Source organism: Protopterus annectens, chromosome 4.part0 (assembly GCF_019279795.1).
Source record: "Protopterus annectens isolate FY-2018-M chromosome 4.part0, PAN1.0, whole genome shotgun sequence".
Classification (NCBI taxonomy): domain Eukaryota; kingdom Metazoa; phylum Chordata; order Ceratodontiformes; family Protopteridae; genus Protopterus; species Protopterus annectens.
Window position 1 is genome coordinate 1772130182 of NC_056733.1, and position 18686 is coordinate 1772148867.

General features: G+C 44.5%; 1 protein-coding gene across 1 annotated transcript in view; it reads right to left on the reverse strand.

Moving 5' to 3' along the window:
- Positions 1-18686, reverse strand: part of LARP1 (La ribonucleoprotein 1, translational regulator) — a 3464554-nt gene that overhangs the window by 959132 nt on the left and 2486736 nt on the right. The window lies entirely within an intron of this gene.

An 18686-nucleotide genomic window follows, 5' to 3' on the forward strand; every position in this document is an offset into this window, starting at 1 on the left:
TCCCCAAACAACTGAAAAATTCTGCAGTGACACAATCATAAAGTACTTTAGGCCTTCTCTGCAATGAAAGTGAGAGGAAAGAAAGCAACCATCCCTAAAACGCACACAGTTGAAATAATCAACAGTTGGGCTTAACTGCAACCTCTGACTATTATCCTCTGTATTTAGCTCATAAAGGTAATACTGTAGAGGTAATGTTTTAAATTGCACACCATTTTCAAACTTGCTTGTCTATCATAAGAAAAGCACTGGACTATTTCAATCTAGACAGAGGATGCATAACATTGAAATTTACTTGTACAAACAGGGAAACGCTAAATTGCTACTGTTAGCTTATTGATCATCCATTAAGGAGGGTGATGAACTGGCAGAGATCCTGAGAAAATTATGGGAAAAGGTTACATGCAATTTCCACACATTACAGAATGAAATGAAAATTAAATGAAAAGAATGGATGACATTTCCATTATAAGGCAAGAAAAATGTTATGTTCTTACCATAACATTCCAGCTCTGTTATCCACTTTCATTCATCCTCAACATATGGGACTCGGATTCCCACTTAGCCGCCACTTCAGCTTGTGGAAGCCTACAAACTCTCAAGCTCCTCCCTATTCACAATACCCTTGGTCCCCATTTCCCTCAGATAACAACATATAGCTTAGTAAAGAGAAATAAAAAGAATAGGAAACATTACAAATTGCCATCACAGGAGTCCAACACCTAAGGAAGGAGATGTTGAATGTGCCCTCATATACATGCTTTTTTCTACAGGAGAGGGGGTAGGAGGGTGGAGAGTTGAATGAAAATGGACAATACAGATGGAACATTATGGTAAGAACATAACTTCTTTATCTGATGTTGTCAATTTTCATTCATCCTCAACAATTGGGACAGAGTCCCCAGCTATGTGAGCTCTGAGTGGACCCTAAGGAATGATGTGCCTCAGAATGGCAAAACCAAAGGCCGCTCTTCCTCTTGAGACCAGATCCAATTTGTAGTGATTTATAAAAGTACGTGGATTTGACCAAATGGCAGCTGCACAAATATCCATGAAAGCTCTAGACACAGTGGAACTTACCACGGATCTAGTAGAATGTGCCTTTACATGGCTCTAGAGGGGAATATTAAATGTTTTTTATACAACGGAAATACATTCCTATATCCATCTGACTACAGACACCTTAGTGGCAGCTTCCCCAATTTCTCCAACTAGGAGCCATAATTGAAACTCCTAACGATGTGGACATCCTACAAAAGGGCCTCACTGAGACAGATGCCTGGTGTCAAAGACATGGTCTCAAGCTCAATGCCAAAAAGTGCATTGTCATCCCCCCTTTGGTAAAACCTCTGTACCCATGAACTACCACATAGGCGATAGTCTAACATCGAAAGTGTGATAAGACACCTTAGGACACAGGTGGACAGTAGTCTCTCCTTTGATAATCACATCGCCACAGTGGTCAGGAATTCCTTCTACGTGGCACACCTCATCACAAAAGGTTTCTCATCCATAAAAAAGAGAGGACATTGTTCCCCTCTACTCATCACTCATTAGACCCATTATAGAGTACAATGCCCCTTTTGGTACGTACCTCACAAGACATCTATAACAACTGGAAAGGCCGCAAAAATACCTCACAAAGAGGATTACTGGCCTCAAACAGAGGCCTTACGCAGACCGTCTCAAAAAACTCCAGCTTTACTCCGTCGCATATCGCCTATTCAGAGCGCTTATCTCCCTAACATACAAAGTATGTCAAACCCAGAGCTGTTGACATGCTCACTTAAGAAATCCCAATCCCTCCGAGCTACACGCTCTAGAGACCTAATCCTTGTCACCACAATAAACAGAACATGCTGGAGGGATAGATTCTCGGAGGGATTGGGATTTCTTTAAGTGGAGCATGTCCAACAGCTCTGGGTTTGACCTAGCTTTGTACGTTAGGCAGAGATCGCCTCTGAGTAGGCGATATGCAACGGAGTAAAGCTGGAGTTGTTTGCCTCAGGGCCAATAGCCTAGTAACTTCCTATGATCCTATGATAGATTGTCTGCTTGAATCACAACTGTCCTGAGAAGGAGTGCGTTATGAAGTGCTTGCAATGCGAGAAAAGTACAATTGTGTACACTTACCATAAATGTAGCTTTCCGAGTGTATTCACTGTTGCAGTCATCATATTTGGATTATCTGCCTGCAGGTAGCCCTCAGTTGGCCTGAATAGCAGAGTCTTGGGATTTCTGCATTGGATGCTGTCGCTTCTTCCATGACGTCAGGTCATCGGGGGTATAAAATATGCAGCCGACACCATTACATCAGTTTTGAATGCCCCAGATGTCAGGAGCCCCCACAATAGGAAGCAATTACATGGTGTGGAACACCTCCAGCAGAAAGTAAATACCAATGTTACAAGATATGGCTAAACAAAAAGGAATAGGTAGAGGTATAGAGAAGTCAGGGGGCTGGAGGGAGGGTAAAGTACAGATGTGTACACTTACCATAAATGTAGATGTTTGAGTGTATTCACTGTTGCAGTTATTACATTTGAGTAATCTGCTTGCAGGTTGCCCTCAGTCGACCTGATTAACAAAGTCTTGGGTCCTGTGTCGGTTGCTGTCCCTTCTTCCATGACGTCAGGGGTATAAAACATGCAGAAGATGCCATTACATCAGTTTTTTTTGCCCCAGATGTCAGGTGCCCCCCTAATGGGAAGCAACTGAACATAAAAGCACAAAGATATACCCTCCAACAAAAAAGCAAATAAGCCAAAAAGGCTTTTAAGCATAGTAAAGGAAAGTAGAGGTATAGCCAAAAGAAGTTAGGGGGCCGGAGGGAGGCTAACCAGGGCTGCAACAGTGAAAACACTAACATCTACATTTATGGTAAGTGTACACAACTGTACTATATTCTTCGTGTTTCACTGTCGCAGTCATTACATTTGGGTAGACTCCCAAAGCGATGGTTGGGGAGGAGAAGTTTAGATAGCATTAGGGCCAGCTATAAGGCCCTGCAAAACTGCAGTGGCAAAGCCAGCTCTGGATTTAGAGAAAAATTGGCAAATGATAACGCTTGGTGAAAGTATGTACAGAATTCCAGGTAGCAACATCTAGGATGTCCCTGGTAGGGACGCTGTAGAGGTAGATGCAGCCCTGGTGGAGTGACGTCTGATCCCCTGGGGGATAGGTTTTCCATGGTGCTTATAGCAGAAATTAATGCAATGGCTTATCCATTTAGAAATGGTTTGCTTTGAAATAGCCTTTCCCTCTGTCCCTGCAGCAAATGCTACCAGTTGTTCAGATTTACTTTGAGGTTTAGTCGTGTCCAAGTAGAATCTAAGTGGTCTGTGCACATTAAGGAATGCAGTATCCATTCCCCTTTATTCTGTGGACTGGGAAAGAAGGTTGGCAAATGAATGGACTGATTAAGAGCCACACTGGATACCACCTTGTGCATGAAGGATGGATTGGTTCTGAGTGACACCCTGTCTACACAAAAGATGATGAAAGGCTCCACACTGCCATAAGGGCCTGTAATTCAGATACCCTTCTAGATGAAGTGATTGCTAAAAGGAAAGCTGTTTTCCAAGAAAGAAAATTTAAGTCTGCAGTAGCAGCAGGCTCGAAAGGAGGTAGAGTGAGTTTCTCCAAGACAAAGTTAAGATCCCAGGCTGGGGTTGGAGCTCTCCTGGGTGGTCCCAACTTTTTGGCCCCTCTGAGGAACTGCTTGAACAGTGGATGAGAGAAGAGGGGAGGTTCTGTCTTATGAGCTGAAATGGCTGAGGCATGGATTTTAATGAAGGAAAAAGACAGGCCCTTGTGAAGCATCTCAGTTAAGTATTGTAAAATCTGAGGTAAATTGGGCGCTGCTGTGCTCATCCCTTGAGCTTGGTTCCAAGCACAGAATCTTTTCCATTTTTCAGCATAAGATTTTCTAGTACTAGGCCTCCTTGCCTCTAAGATGATATCCATCACAGGTTTGCTGAGGGATGGTAAAGGAGAGATTAAGTAATTAGCCAGGCTGCAAGTTTCAGTGTTGGAAGCGGAGGGTGCCGAATCTGGTTCTCCTGCTGAGACAGCAGGGAAGGAGTCTGAAGAAGGTGCCATGGAGATAACCGGGACACATTGCAGAGGAGGGGGTACCAGTGTTGACGCTGCCAGTCTGAAGCAATCAAAATCATCCTTGGTTTGTCCTGTTTGACTTTTAGTAGTACTTTGGAGAGCAGAGGGGGAAGGCATACACGGATAGGTTTTTCCAGCTGAAGGACAGAGCATCCACTTTCCAGGCTTGTTTGTGGGGTGTCCTTGTGCAAAATTTGTCCAATTGGTAGTTCTGGGGAGAGGCAAACAGGTCTATATCTGGGCTCTATTGGCAATGGTTGAATAGCCCTGATACTGAGAAGAGAAAGTACTTGCTTTTGAGCCTCTGCCCACTGGTTTGGAGGAAGGTCTGGCAACCCGCTTGGGGTTGGCACTGAGTGGAACTAGAATCTGTATCCCTGGGATACAATGTTTAGGACCCATTGGTCCTGGGTAATGGACATCGAGTTTTGTGCAGGCAGGGTGAGTTTTCCTCCTAGGGGTGCAAGTATTTGGGCTTTGCTGGGAAGGAAGATAGACAAGTCATTGTGAACTTTTTCCATAAGAGGGTGGCTTACCACTCTCTGTTTTAGAGGAGGGAGCACTCCATTGTTTTGTTCTCTGCATACCCTGACACTGTAGTCTTGGTGGCCTGTTGCCCTGGGTTTGGAATGAGAATGCCTGGGAGGGACTGGAAAGGACCAGTTTTTAGAAAGTCGATGCCTAGTGAATCTAGGAGGCTGCACCTGTAAGAAATCTAACAGTTTGCATAGATTCAGCTTTACTCTCCATCTTTTTAAGAACTACTTCAGCTTTTGTGCCTAACAACCTTTCCTGGTTTAGTGGATCATCTAGTAATTTTGCTTTGACATGGTATGGCAATATTTGCTCCTTCAGCCAAGCAAGACTTCTCCGTATAGACCCAGTGACAGCAGCTCTGCAAGATGCTTCTAAGGCATCAAAACCACACTGCAAAATATGTTTACTAATTTGGTTTGCAGAATGCATTAACTGCTGTAAAACTTCATTTTCTGTACAATCTGGAAGTAACAATATATTTTGTTTAATTAGTTCCATAATATGCTGTTGGTAATTCAACATCTGAAACTGGCAATTCAAAGCCCTGATGGCAAGAGTTGCAGAGGTATATACCTTCTTATCCCATCTGTCTAAAGCTCTAGAATCCCTGTTCGAAGGGGTAGGGTTCTTGGCTGTAGTAGCCTTAATGCCTTCAGGTCCCTTGGAATTAGTCTCTGGATCCGCAGTGGGATTCTTAAAGAGAAATTTGAGGGAGTCAGGTACTCTGTAGTACCTGTCAGGCTTTCTAGGAGCTGGTGGTAAAGTATCAGGAGCAAGACTGTATTCCATGAAGACATCATCTAAAATGTCCAGGACAGGGGGCATAGCTATAGGCCTGTGCTGAGGCAAGTCTAAAAATTCTCTGAGTCTCTCTCTGGACTGAGGGTAGTCCTGGCATTTCCAGTGGAAATGCTCTCTTAAAGAATGCAAGGTTTCACCAAAAGAAAAGTCCTTTGGAGGGGAGTCAGAGGGTATGGAATCCTCTGCATCTGAATCCTCATAGGTAGATAAGGGTATGTCCTGGTAATCAGAAGGATCAGAGTCATCAGACTCTTGGTCTGTAGAATCAGAAGGAAAATCAATTATTTGTCTTTTAGAGGGGGGGGGGAGGTTGGCTTCCCTTAACGTTATAAGGTGTTCAGCCATTCTAAGGATTTCTTTCTGTGGCAAGGGAGCTTGAGCATGCGCTTTGGTCATCATTTTTCTACGCTTAGTGTGAACTTTGGGCCTGAGAAACTCATTATTTTTAGTTAAAAACAAAGCTGTCGGTTTAATGCGAACATCGGAAGGTCGGAATACACCCTCAGAAGCCGGTGCCTGCACAGCAGCTCCAGAACCATCCAAGGTAGAGACATCTGCAGGTTCCATAGTCGAAGAAGGATCTCGCGGCATACCAGACTCCAAATGGGTCTCAGCAGAGGACTGCGAATCTGCAGAAGCGGGTATCAGGGGCTGCGAAAGCGCCTCACAGAGTACCAACGAACTGGGTGACTAGCTTAACGGAAGTGTCGTCGGCAGTTTTGGACCTATGTGGTCTGTCTCTGTCTGTCTTTATCCTTATGTTTTTTCGGAAGATAGACAGTTGCATGGCTTATGGAAGCCATTTCAGAAAATGGAGAATGAGAGAGAAAGAATTTAGCGACAAAGATAGCCCGACGATGAATGGTTCGGGTGTTAAACAAGGCACAAAACCTATAGAGAAGAACGTCATGGTCTGGGCCTAAACAGAGGATGCAGTAAAATGAAAATATCTATGAGGTATTTGCTTTCCAGAGGCAAGACAATTGTTCACTTTTTATGACATTAGTTAGAGCAAGAAAAAAAGGATCCCCCAATGGGGTACTTAGCTTTAGAAGACTTCAGGTTTGAAACACGAAAAATGAAAATTTCAGGTAGTGGCCGACCGGCACTTGCGAACTGTTTCTGCTTCGGGCTCCCACACGGCAAGAAAAGCTGATGTAATGGTGTCAGCTGCATGTTTTGTACCCCTGATGACCTGACGTCATGGAAGAGACGACAGTATCCAGTGCAGAAATCCCAAGACTCTGGTATTCGGGCCGACTGAGGGCTACCTGCAGACAGATAACCCAAGTGTGATGACTGCACCAGTGAAACACAAAGAACATCTGAAATGCCCTAGGACCACCACCAGTGCAAGGAAATGAAAAATTACCTGCCATCCAAGGAAAGAACACGGTATTGGGGGGGGGGGGGGGGGGAGGAAGGAGGGATAGAATTCTGCAACATAGAATAGGAGGACATCTATGGTTATGGTAAGATTTTACACAATGAGTTTATGTCCTTCCATTCTAATGTTGCAGTATTTTTAACATGTGGGACAACACCAAAGCTTAGGAAGGAACAGAGGAACTTTCTACAAAGCCATGAAGAATGGCTCTAGCAAACACAGCCCTGTATTTATAAATACTATCCAGCTTGTAATGCTTGGTGAAAGTATGAACAGTAGACCAAGTGGCAGCCTCCTTTAAAGAACGCACCAGAGGAAGCCACAGATCTAGCGGAGTGAACCTTTATAGGAACAAGAAGACTCTTACCATGAAACACACAAAACAAAATTGCCATAGAAATCCAAAAGGAAATAGTCTGCTTGGAAACAGGCAAACCCAGAGTCCTGGGATGAAAGGAAATAAAAAGCTAATCAGATTTTTTGATAGCCTTAGTTTTATCCAGATAAAACCAGAGTTGTCTTTGCACATCCAAGGTGTGTAACATCCTCTCACCGGAGGACTGTGGAGAATGAAAGAAAGTGGACAACTGAATAGATCAAGAGACAACTCATTCACCACTTGGCCATAAAGGATTAATATGCAGAGACTTGATCCTTATGAAAAAGAAGAAAAGGTGGAGAAGCCATCAAAGCCTGAATCTCAGAAACCCTCGTAGCAGAGGTTAAAGCTAGCAAAAGAACTGTTTTTCAGATACAAACCTGTAAGGAAGCTGAAGCCGCAGGTTCAAAAGGGACTACAGTTAAGTTTTTCTAAGACAATTCAAATCCCAAGGAGGTGGAAAGTACAGTTTTGTATCTACCATAAATGTAGATGTCCGATAGGTATGCATCTGCAGTCCTAACATATGGGTTTGTCCTGCCTCAGGCAGCCCTTCGGTCGGCCGGATTCCAAAGTCTGGGTCTGGCCTCGGCTGATGTCGCACTTCACCCGACGTCATAGCTGCTGTGGTATAAAGGCATCAGCCAACGCCATTTTCCTCAGTGTTTCTTGCCCCAGATGCCAGGTGCCCTCTAGGAAGGCTAAATTTGGATAAATGCAAATAATTCCAAACAGTAGAGAGCCAAAAAAAATATATATATATACAAAACAAATACACCATAATAAATTCTCCCAGCTAGCTAAAAGAGGGGTAAGTACCCTAGGAATACCACAGAGGGGAAGGAGGGTGGGTAATCCTGACAGCAGATGCATACCTATCGGACATCTACATTTATGGTAGGTACAAAACTGTACTATGTCCTTCAAGGATGCATCTGCAGTCCTAACATATGGGTAGAATACCATAGCCAAACTGGGGGAGGAGGCACCAAGATAAAGATGGTGTAGTCAAGATCCCTTGCAACACAGCAGTTGCAAAACCTGCTCGGGATCTGGAGTATAAAGGAAGGTTATAATGCTTGGCAAATGTATGCACGGAGCTCCATGTAGCAGCTTCTAAAATGTCTTTGGTAGCCACTCCTCGTAGGAAAGCTGTAGTGGTGGCTGTAGCTCTTGTGGAATGAGGTCTGATATTTTCAGGAGTTGTCTTTCCATGAAAAGAGTAGCAAAAGCGAATGCAATTTCCTATCCATTTTGAGACTGTCTGTTTTGAAATTGCTTTTCCTTGCATTCCTGTTGCATATGCTACCAGAAGCTGGTCAGTTTTTCTGTTGGTCTTAGTTCTGTCCAGATAGTAGCGTAATTGTCTGTGCACATCCAAGGTATGTAGCAGTCTTTCCCCCCTGTTCTGTGGGTTGGGGAAAAATGTAGGTAAATGAATCGCTTGGTTCAATGATACTCTGGAGACCACTTTTGGCATAAAGGTAGGGTTAGTTCTCAGAGACACTCTATCCTGATGGAAGATAAGGAAAGGCTGTACTGCCATTAATGCCTGTAATTCAGATACCCTTCTTGCTGAAGTGATTGCTAGCAGGAAAGCAGTTTTCCAAGACAAGAACTGTAAATCTGCTGTTGCTGCTGGTTCAAAAGGGGGAAGTGTTAACTTTTCCAGCACAAAGTTGAGATCCCATGTAGGTAAAGGTGGTTTCCTTGGAGGCTTTACATTTTTGATTCCTCTCAGGAACTGCCTGAGTAGAGGATGAGAGAAGACAGGAGGATCCATGTTGTATTCTGCTGAAATTGCTGATGCATGAATCTTAATGGAGGAGTAGGACAGGCCATTGTGGAACAGTTCTTCTAAATATTCCAGGATGTGTGCTATGTTTGCCAATGAGACATTTTCTCCTTTTGCTGCACTCCAAATGAGGTATCTTTTCCATTTGGCTGAATAAGTCTTCCTTGTGGAGGGTCTGCGAGCCTCCAGGATAATGTCCTTAACCCTCTGAGATAAATCCGGGTTATTTTGTTTTATGCAATATTCCAAGCAGCTAGCTGCAGTGTTTTCAAGTTTGGATGTAGGATCTTGTAGTTGTTCTGTGTTAGAAGTAAGGGACATAGAGGTAGAGGCCATGCGTGAGTCCAAGACATGCTTCTCAGTAGCGGGTACCAATGTTGCCTCGGCCAGTCTGGAGCTATCAGGATTACCCTTGGCTGATCCTCTTTGATCTTCAGTAGGACTTTGTACATCAAAGGAAGAGGTGGGAATGCATATGCTGTCAGGTTTTTCCAGCTGAAGGAAAGGGAGTCCACCCTCCAAGCTAGTGGGTGGTATGCTCTTGTGCAGAATTTCTTCAATTGGTGATTGTGTGGGGAGGCGAACAGGCTCTGGTAGTCCCCATTTCTTTGTTATGGTTTTGAAGATATCTGGATGCAGCATCCATTCGTGAGCATCCGTGGTAGTTCTGCTTAAGGTGTCTGCTAGTGAATTTCTTTTCCTGGTACAAATCTGGCCTGGAGTTGAATGTTGAGATTCAGGGCCACATTCCATAGGTCCATTGCCATCCGGCATAGAGGATATGAGTGTGTACCCCCATGTTTGTTGTTGTACCACATGACTGTGGTATTGTCCGTCCTTATCAGCAGGTGACCTTGTTGAAGGAATGTCTGAATGCCTGGATTGCATGTTTCACTGCCAGCATCTCCTTTTGATTTATGTGTAGATTCAGCTGGTCTTGGGTCCATAGGCCTTGTATACACTTGTCCACCATGTGTGCCCCCCAGCCTAGGTCTGAGGCGTCCGTGGTGATGGTCTGGCTTGGATGAGGTTTGTAGAAAGGCAATCCTCTGTTCAACTGACAGGCCTGAGCCCACCACAGGAATTCTTGCTTCAGGCATGGAATTATTGGAATCTGGGCTTCTAGACTGTGCTTGTGTTGAGACCATACATTCCTTAGGTACCATTGCAACTTTCTCATATGCAGCCTGGCATGCAGAATCAATATTATGCAGGATGCCATGTAACCCAGGGCTTGCAGGACTTTCCTTGCAGTAAGCTGAGTTTGTGTTGTTAATGTCATGAAATAGACTGATAGTTGCTTTTGTATTTCTTCTGTGAGAAAAGCCATCTGAGTTGATGTATCCAGTTCTGCACCCAAGAATGTTATCCTTTGGGATGGTACTAGTCTTGACTTTTGCATGTTGACTGTGTATCCCAAGGCTTGCAACAGTTGTATGACCTTTTCCAAATCTTTTGTTAATTTTGTCTTGTTGTCCGCTTGTATTAGGCAGTCGTCTAGGTATGGGTAAATTTGAATTCCCTGAAGCCTGCAATGAGCAATTACTGATGCCAGGCATTTCGTGAATACTCTGGGCGCAGTAGATAAGCCAAAGGGCAATGCTGAGAATTGATAATGCTCTGATCCTGCAAGAAATCTGAGGTGTCTTCTGCAATCTGGTCGTATAGGGACGTGCAGGTATGCCTCCTTGAGATCGAGTCACCAGCCAAGACTCCTTGCCCAGCATGGGAAAAAGTTGCTGGAGGGTCAGCATTTTGAATTTTGGGACAATGAGGTATGTGTTCAGAGCGGACAAGTCGAGAATAGGTCTCCATTGATTTTCTTTTCTTGGTACAAGGAAAAGCCTGGAGTAAAATCCTTGGCCTTGTTCCATAGGCGGTACCTTTTCTATAGCTCTCATCCTTAGTAAGTTGTTGATTTGTCTTAGAGCATCTGTTTTTTGGCTTGGTGGTAGGTTTGGCATTCCTCTCTTTTTTTGGTAGAGTGTGGAAGTGAAACCTGTAGCCTTTGTCTATTGTTTGTAAAGTCCATTTGTCTCCTGTAATGTAATGCCAGTTTACAGAAAATAAGGCTAGTTTTCCGCCCAAGGGTGCTTCCAGTTGTTCCCTGGTAGGCGGAATCAGAGCCAAGTCATTGTGTCTGTCCTGTGGAAGTGTTTGTAGTTGAATCTGTGGCAGTACTTCTCTGGTTGTTAGGCTGCCACTGACGTCCCCTGTAGGCACCCCTGGATTGACCTCTGCCTCTTGGGTGTCTATTTCTGCCTCTCTGTGCTCTGGAGGTGTCTTTAAAGGACCAATTCTTCGAAGGCCAATTTCTGCTAAACCTCGGAGGTTGGACCTGTAAGAAATCCTTCACTGTTTGGACAGATTTTGCTTTTCCTTCCACCTTCTTTAGAACCTCCTGTGCAGGGGAGCCAAACAAACTTTGTTTCTCCATAGGAGCATCTAGGAGTTTTGACTTAACATGGTCTGGTAAGGATTGTTCTTTTAACCAGGCGTGCCTTCTAATCACTGTTCCAGTCATAGCTGATCTAAAGGAAGCCTCCAGTGCATCATAGCCACATTTTAAGAAATGGTTACTGACCTGCTGAGAATTATGTACCAAATCCTGAAGGGACTTGCGGTCTATAAGTTCAGGAGAGGACAGTTTTTTATTTAGCTGGTCTAACAAAAATTCCTGGTACTGAATCATGTGAAATTGACAGTTTAAGGCCCTGGCCGAAAGAGTAGCAGAAGTATAAACTTTTTTACCCCATCTCTCTAATGCTCTAGATTCCCTTTCAGAGGGGAGAGGGTTTTTGGCAGAGGCAGCTGCCACAGCTTTGGGGCCCTGTGAAATGGTTTCAGGATCTGCAACAGGAGCCTTATACAAATGATAGTGTGTGTCCGGGACCCTGTAATATCTGTCAGGCTTGGCAGGGGCCGGAGGAAGAGAATCAGGGGCAGTACAGGCATCATTATAAGCATCATCAACAACTGTTAGTACTGGAGGAATGGCTAAAGGCCTATGCTGTGGTAAATGTAAAAAAGTCCTTAGCCTTTTCCTTGAATCTGAAAAATCCTGGCCCTGCCATTGAAAGTGTTCCCTCATAGCATGTAAAAATTCCCCAAAAGAAAATTCTTCAGGAGGAGAAGCAGAAGAAATGGAGTCTTCTGCATCAGAATCCTCATAAGGAGAATATGGGCCTTCCTGAGGGTCTGAAATATCTGAGTCATCCGAAGAATTGTCTGTAGAAACAGGTTCCGGGGGTTCAGTTCTAGGCCTCTTATCTGGAAGGGGTTGAGAGGCCCTGTCTGGGTGAGGTTGGGATCCCCTGATCAAAGAAATGAGATCCTCAGCCAGGCTGAGCATTTGGGAACTAGAGGTAGGCCTGTGTGAGGGAGTTTTAGCAGGCAAGGCCTTATAAGATTTAGCTGCTTTAGCCCTGGAAAAAGCCTTGATAGACATAGATGCAGGGGGTCTAGCAGCCCCACGTGCAGGGGTAGATATGTCTAAAGGAATAGTATCTGATAAATCCTGGGTGCCTGCTTCAGTAGGGGTAATTTCAGTAGCCGATACAGCCATGCTCTGTGAGGCCTCGGCTATCGGAGGCATGCTTTCGGCCGAAGGAAGAACAGAGGACTCGGTTTCAGCCAAAACAGAGACACTCGCGGTTGGCCTAACCGTGGTTTCAGCCGAAACCGCGGACCGCGAGTGTCGGTCCTTTTCCTTACGCTTTTTAGCTAATTGTGTAGTCGGAGTCTCCGACGGCATTTTGTATGCAAAAGCGGGACCAAAAAACTCCTCTGCAAACTCCGACCGACATCTAAGCGTCCGTCGGTTGAAGGAAGCACAGGCTAGACAAGCTGATACGTCGTGGTCTGGGCCTAAACAAGGAAGGCAGTAAGAGTGGAAATCCTTATGAGGTATTTGTTTCCCACAAGTTAAACAATTATTTACTTTGTCTGACATCGGCTGAGGCAAGAGAGTCCCCAACGGGGTACTTAGCTTTTTAGAAGTCTTCGGTAGTAGAAATCTCTGGATCTGACCGACCGGCACTTGCGAACAGCTTCTGCTTCGGGCACCGCGCGGCAAGAAAGACTGAGGAAAATGGCGTTGGCTGATGCCTTTATACCACAGCAGCTATGACGTCGGGTGAAGTGCGACATCAGCCGAGGCCAGACCCAGACTTTGGAATCCGGCCGACCGAAGGGCTGCCTGAGGAAGGACAACCCATATGTTAGGACTGCAGATGCATCCTTGAAGGACATCAGGGAGGATTAATGTCAAGGAAGCCTTTGAGAAAAGTTTTACTTCCAATCTAGTCGCTAAATGGGGAGTCAATAGTATATAAGCAGAAATGGCTAACAAGTGAACTTTCATTGAGGAATAAGCCAAATGACTCAAGTAACTCACACTAGTATGAAATAACTGGGACACCCACTGAAAGTGGATCCAGATTACATGAAAGACACCAAGTAGAAAATCTCTTCCATTTACATAAGATCGATCTTCTAGTATTGGGTTTTCTGGCCTCCTTCAGTACCCTAAGGACATCCTCAGAAAAAAAAGGTGTGTGAAAGGAATCAAAAGTTTATCGCCCACATAGTCGGTTGTAAAGTTGACAGATGTGGACGCAGCAGAGATCTCTTGTCTTGGTGAGAAGGTCCACTCTGTGAGGTAACTTGTGATGATCACCCTCGGCTAAATGCAGAAGAGGGAACCAATGCTGTCTTGGCCAAAACGGAGTCATCAGCAAGATTTTTGGTTTGTCCTGAATCCTGAACAGAACTTTTTGAATGAGAGGAAAGGGGGGAATGCATAAAGAAACATCCCCTTCTATGAGAAAGATAGGGTGTCACCTTCCAAACTAGGGGATCTGGGACTCTGGCACAAAAAAAAAAAAAAAAAAAAAAAGAAGTTGTCTGTTCAGAAAGGAAGCAAAAAGATCCACTTGAGGAGTACCCCACTAATGGACCAAGTCCAGAAACACATCCCTGTGAAGCATCTATTCATGGGATTGAGTCATGGACCTGTTTAGAGTTGTCTGCCACAAGATTTTGGGTGGCTGGAATGTAAACTGCTTGAACCGTCTCCTTGTACTGAACTGCCAAGTCCCATGCAATCAGAGCCAACCTGCAAAGAAGATACAACTGTCTCCCCCACTTGTTTATATACCACAGGACTGTGATGTTGTCTGTAAACACTTTCAGAGGTCCTGGATGAAAGAGGATGGAAAGCCTGTACAGCTAGAATAAGAGCCCTCATTTCCTTGACACTGACATGCTCCTTCGAGAAGGAGACAAAGGACCCTTCAGCTGTGTCTGAGGCATGTGAACAACGCAAGTTGGATGCGGCTGATGAAGAGGAAGGCCTGGATTCAGAGAAAATTGCTGAATCCACCAAAGCAGCTCTGATTTCAGGCATGGGAGAAGTACAGACTCCAGAGGATGATGACGTTGGATCAAAACAGATTTTAGGTACCACTGAAACTCTCTCATGTGGAGTTTTGCCAGGGACACCACAAGTTTTGTGGAAGCCATAAATCCTAGTAGTTTTAGAAACTCCCTGGCAGTAACAGATGGAAGAAAGAGTAGACTGCGGAAAGAGGAGGTGAGAGAGAGAAATTTTTCGGGTGGAAGAAAAGCCATCATAAGATCGGTTAGCCTGCACCCAAGGAAAATGTGATCTTAAGAAAGGGAAGAAATGATTTTTCGGAAATGTATTGTGAACTCCAACCTTTGCAGGAGAGAGATGGCAAACTGCAGACTCTGAACTAACTGTTCTGAAAGAGAAGCCAAAAAAAGGAGATCATCCAGGTATGGAAATACTGGAATTCCTCTGATCCTGCAAAAAGCAATCAGAGGGGCCAAGCACTTTGTGAATATCCTTGGGGCAGTGGAAAGACCAAAGGGCAAAGCAGAGACCTGAAAGTGCAAGGAAGCCACAGAAAACCATAAAAATTGTCTGTAAAGAGGATGGACAGATATGTGAAGGTAGGCATCCTTCATGTCCAGAGGCCAATGTAGGCCTGAGGAGCAATTAAAGGAAACAGTCTGTAAAGACAGCATGCGAAATGTTGGAACTTCTAGAAAGGTGTTTAAATGGGAAAGGTCCAGACTGTTTCTCCGAGGACCATTCTTTCTGAGCAAAAGAAATTCTTGAGTAAAACCCCCTTCCCCTTTGGCCAAAAGGAACATGCTGAATTCTACCTTGAGAAAGTAATTCTTTTAGGACCTGTGGAAACAAATCCAAGTGTGGTTTGGTGGGGATTGAGGAACTCCCCTTAAAGGAGGAAGGTTTTTCCAAGTCATGAAATACCCGTGTTGGATAATAGAGATAACTCAGGAATCCAGAGTTGTACTTGGGCAAACTGGAAGAGAGAGGGATAGACGAAGAGAAACAGCAGTAAGATTTGTAAGTGGTTTGCAGACCCAGACTACTTTTCCTGTCTGGAAGAGGCTGCTTAGAAGTGGGGCCTGAAAGAGAAGTCTTGGGCTGAGGAGGTCTTCTAGCAGTCTTAAGTTCTGGAAGAAGTAGAAGAGGATGATGGACGTGTCCGTCTCCTAAACAAATGAAGTCTTAGAAGAAAAATTTCTGTATAATTTAGGGAAAGGTGACAAAAATTTGTTTCGAGTCCTGAAGTCCCTTTCCCATTTCTTGTAAGGGCTTAAATAAATCTGCATCATCAAACAGAGCACTGTTATCTATAGGAGCATCCATCAGTTTTGCTTTGATGTCACCTGGCAGCGGCTGAAGCCTCAACCAAAAATACCATCTAAGAACAGAGCCAGAAGCAGCTGCTCTAGGTGATGCTTCTGCTGCATCACAAAGAACAGTTGTGTACACTTACCATAAATGTAGATGTTGAGTGTATTCACTGCTGCAGTCATTACATTTGGATAGAATCCCAAAGTTATGGTTGGGAGGATGGAATTATACAGCAATAGGAGCAGCTATAAGGCCCTGCAGGATAGGAGTGGCAAAGCCTGCTCTGGATTTAGAGAAGAGAGGTAAATGGTAATGTTTGGTGAACGTATGAACTGAGCTCCAAGTAGCAGCTTCTAGAATGTCTCTGGTATGATCCCCTCTGAGAAAGGCTGTAGAAGTAGATGCAGCCCTGGTGGAATGGGATCTGATCCCCTTGGGGACAGGTTTACCATGGTGCATGTAGCAGAAACAAATACAATGGCTTATCCATTTTGAAACAGTCCGTTTTGAAATAGCCTTTCCCTCTGCCCCTGCAGCAAATGCCACCAGTAATTGCTCAGATTTTCTTAGAGATTTTGTCCTGTTTAAGTAGAATCTTAGTTGTCTGTGTACATGCAATGAATGAGAATCCGCTCAACCTTGTTCTGTGGATTTGTGAAAAAGGTTGGCAGATGAATTGTCTGATTAAGAGCCACACTACATACCACTTTAGGCATAAAGGATGGATTGGTCCTGACAGCCACCCTGTTCGGGTAAAAAATAATGAAAGGTTCCACTGCCATGAGAGCCGGTAGTTCTGAAATCCTTCTAGCTGAAGTGACTGCTAAAAGAAAAGGTGTCTTCCAAGAGAGAAATTTTATGTCTGCAGTAGCAGCTGGTTCAAAGGGAGGTAGGGTGAGTTTTTCCAGCACAAAATTGAGGTCCCATACAAGAGTTGGTGCTCTCCTGAGAGGTCTCAAATTTTTGGCCCCTCTGAGGTACTGCTTTAGCAGGGGATGAGAAAAGAGAGGGGGGCTCTGTGCTGTAATGAGCCGAAATTGGCAGAGGCATGGATTTTTACAGAAGAAAAAGATAGGGCCTTGTGAAGCATCTCAGTTAAATAATGCAGAATCTGAGGAATATAGGGCATTGCTGTGTTTATTCCTTGTGCTTGGTTCCAGGCACAGAATCTTTTCCATTTATCAGCATAAGATTTTCTAGTACTAGGCCTTCTAGCCTCCAAAATGACATCCATCACAGGTTTACTGAGAGATGTAACTAGTGAAATTAGTTGATTACCATGCTGCAAGATTCAGAGTTTGGATAGAGTGTGCAGAATTTCATATTTCTGCTGAGACATTAGACAAGGTGTCTAAAGCAGGTACCACGGAGGAAGGTTTGACATGTTGTATAGGAGCGGGAACCAGTGTTGGCGAGGCCGGTCTGGAGCAATTAGAATCGTTTTCGTTTTTTCCTGTCTGACTTTTAGTAAAACCTTGGAGAGCAGAGGTAGAGGGGGAAAGGCATAGACTGATAGGTTTTTCCAGTTGAAGGATAGAGCATCCACTTTTCAAGCTTTTTTGTGATGGATTCTTGTGCAGAATTTGTCCAACTGATAGATCTTTTTGCCTCTCTCCAAAACTATGTCTGAGCTCCCCCATTTGCGTGTCAACATGCTGAAGATTTGTGGATCCAGTTTCCATTCATGTGGGTCCATAAGATTTCGGCTTGGTGCGTCTGCCAGAGTATTTTGCTTTCCTGGCAGGAAATGAGCTTGTAGATGTATTTGGTAAGTCAAGGCTGTGTTCCACAAAGCCATGGCTAGTCTGCAAAGGGGGAAGGAATGGGTACCCCCCTGCTTGTTTATGTACCACATAACTGTGGAGTTGTCCGTCTTTATAAGTAGTTGCACTGGATGTAGAAAGTCCTTGAAGGCTGACAGAGCATTCTGTACAGCTAGCATTTATTTCTGGTTGATATGTAGGTGTATTTGATTTGGGCTCCATTCGCCCTGAATGCATCTCCCTGATAGATGGGTCCCCCAAGCATAATCTGATGCGTCTGTAGTCAGGGTTTGGGTGGCAGGGGGTGGAATGAATGACAGTCCCTTGTTTTGGTGACAGGCCTCTGCCCACCATAGGAACTCCTGCTGCAGGGAAGGAATGATAGGAAAGTACAGTTGTGTACACTTACCATAAATGTAGATGTTCGAGTGTATTCACTGTTGCAGTCATTACACATTTGGGTAATCTGCTGGCGGGTTGCCCTCAGTCGGGCCTGAATAACAAAGTCTTGGGTCCTGCGTCAGTTGCTGTCTCTTCTTCCATGAGAAGTCCTGACTCTCCCAATGAAAATGTTCCCTTAAAGTATGCAAAGTCAGAAGAAATGGAAACCTGATCTGAAGATTCATAATCAGTGCCTTGCCTAGGCCTCTTAGCAGAGGGGGTTGGGAACCCCTGATCAAGGTAATTAAATCCTCAGCCATTTTGATCATTTGTTTTTTAGACATAGGGGCCTGAGCACGTGGCTCATGCGTCGTTTTATTTAGACATAGAAGTAGATTTTGACCTTGTTTTTGATCATGGTGTCAGTTTAATATACAAATGTTGAGGCCTGAAAACACCCTCAGAAGCCGGTGCCTGCTCCGCGGCTCCGGACCCATCCAAGGGAGAGACATCCGCGGGTTCAATACTTGCAGAATCTCGCAGCATACCGGACTCTGAATGGGTTTCGGTAGAGGCCTGCGACTCAAAAGTAGCGGGCATCAGGGGCTGTGAAAGCACATCACTGAGTACCGGCGACTGGCTTAGGAGAAGCTTTGTCGGTTTTGGACTTCGACAGTCTATCTCTGTCTTTTTCCTTGCGTTTTTTGTGAACTCCGGTAGACTGATTGCTAACAGACGACATTTCAGGATAGTTGAATCTTGAACCAAAATATTTTTTAGAAGCAAAAATATACAGACGCTTAATAGTGCGTTGGCTAGGGCGCAGCAGATACGCC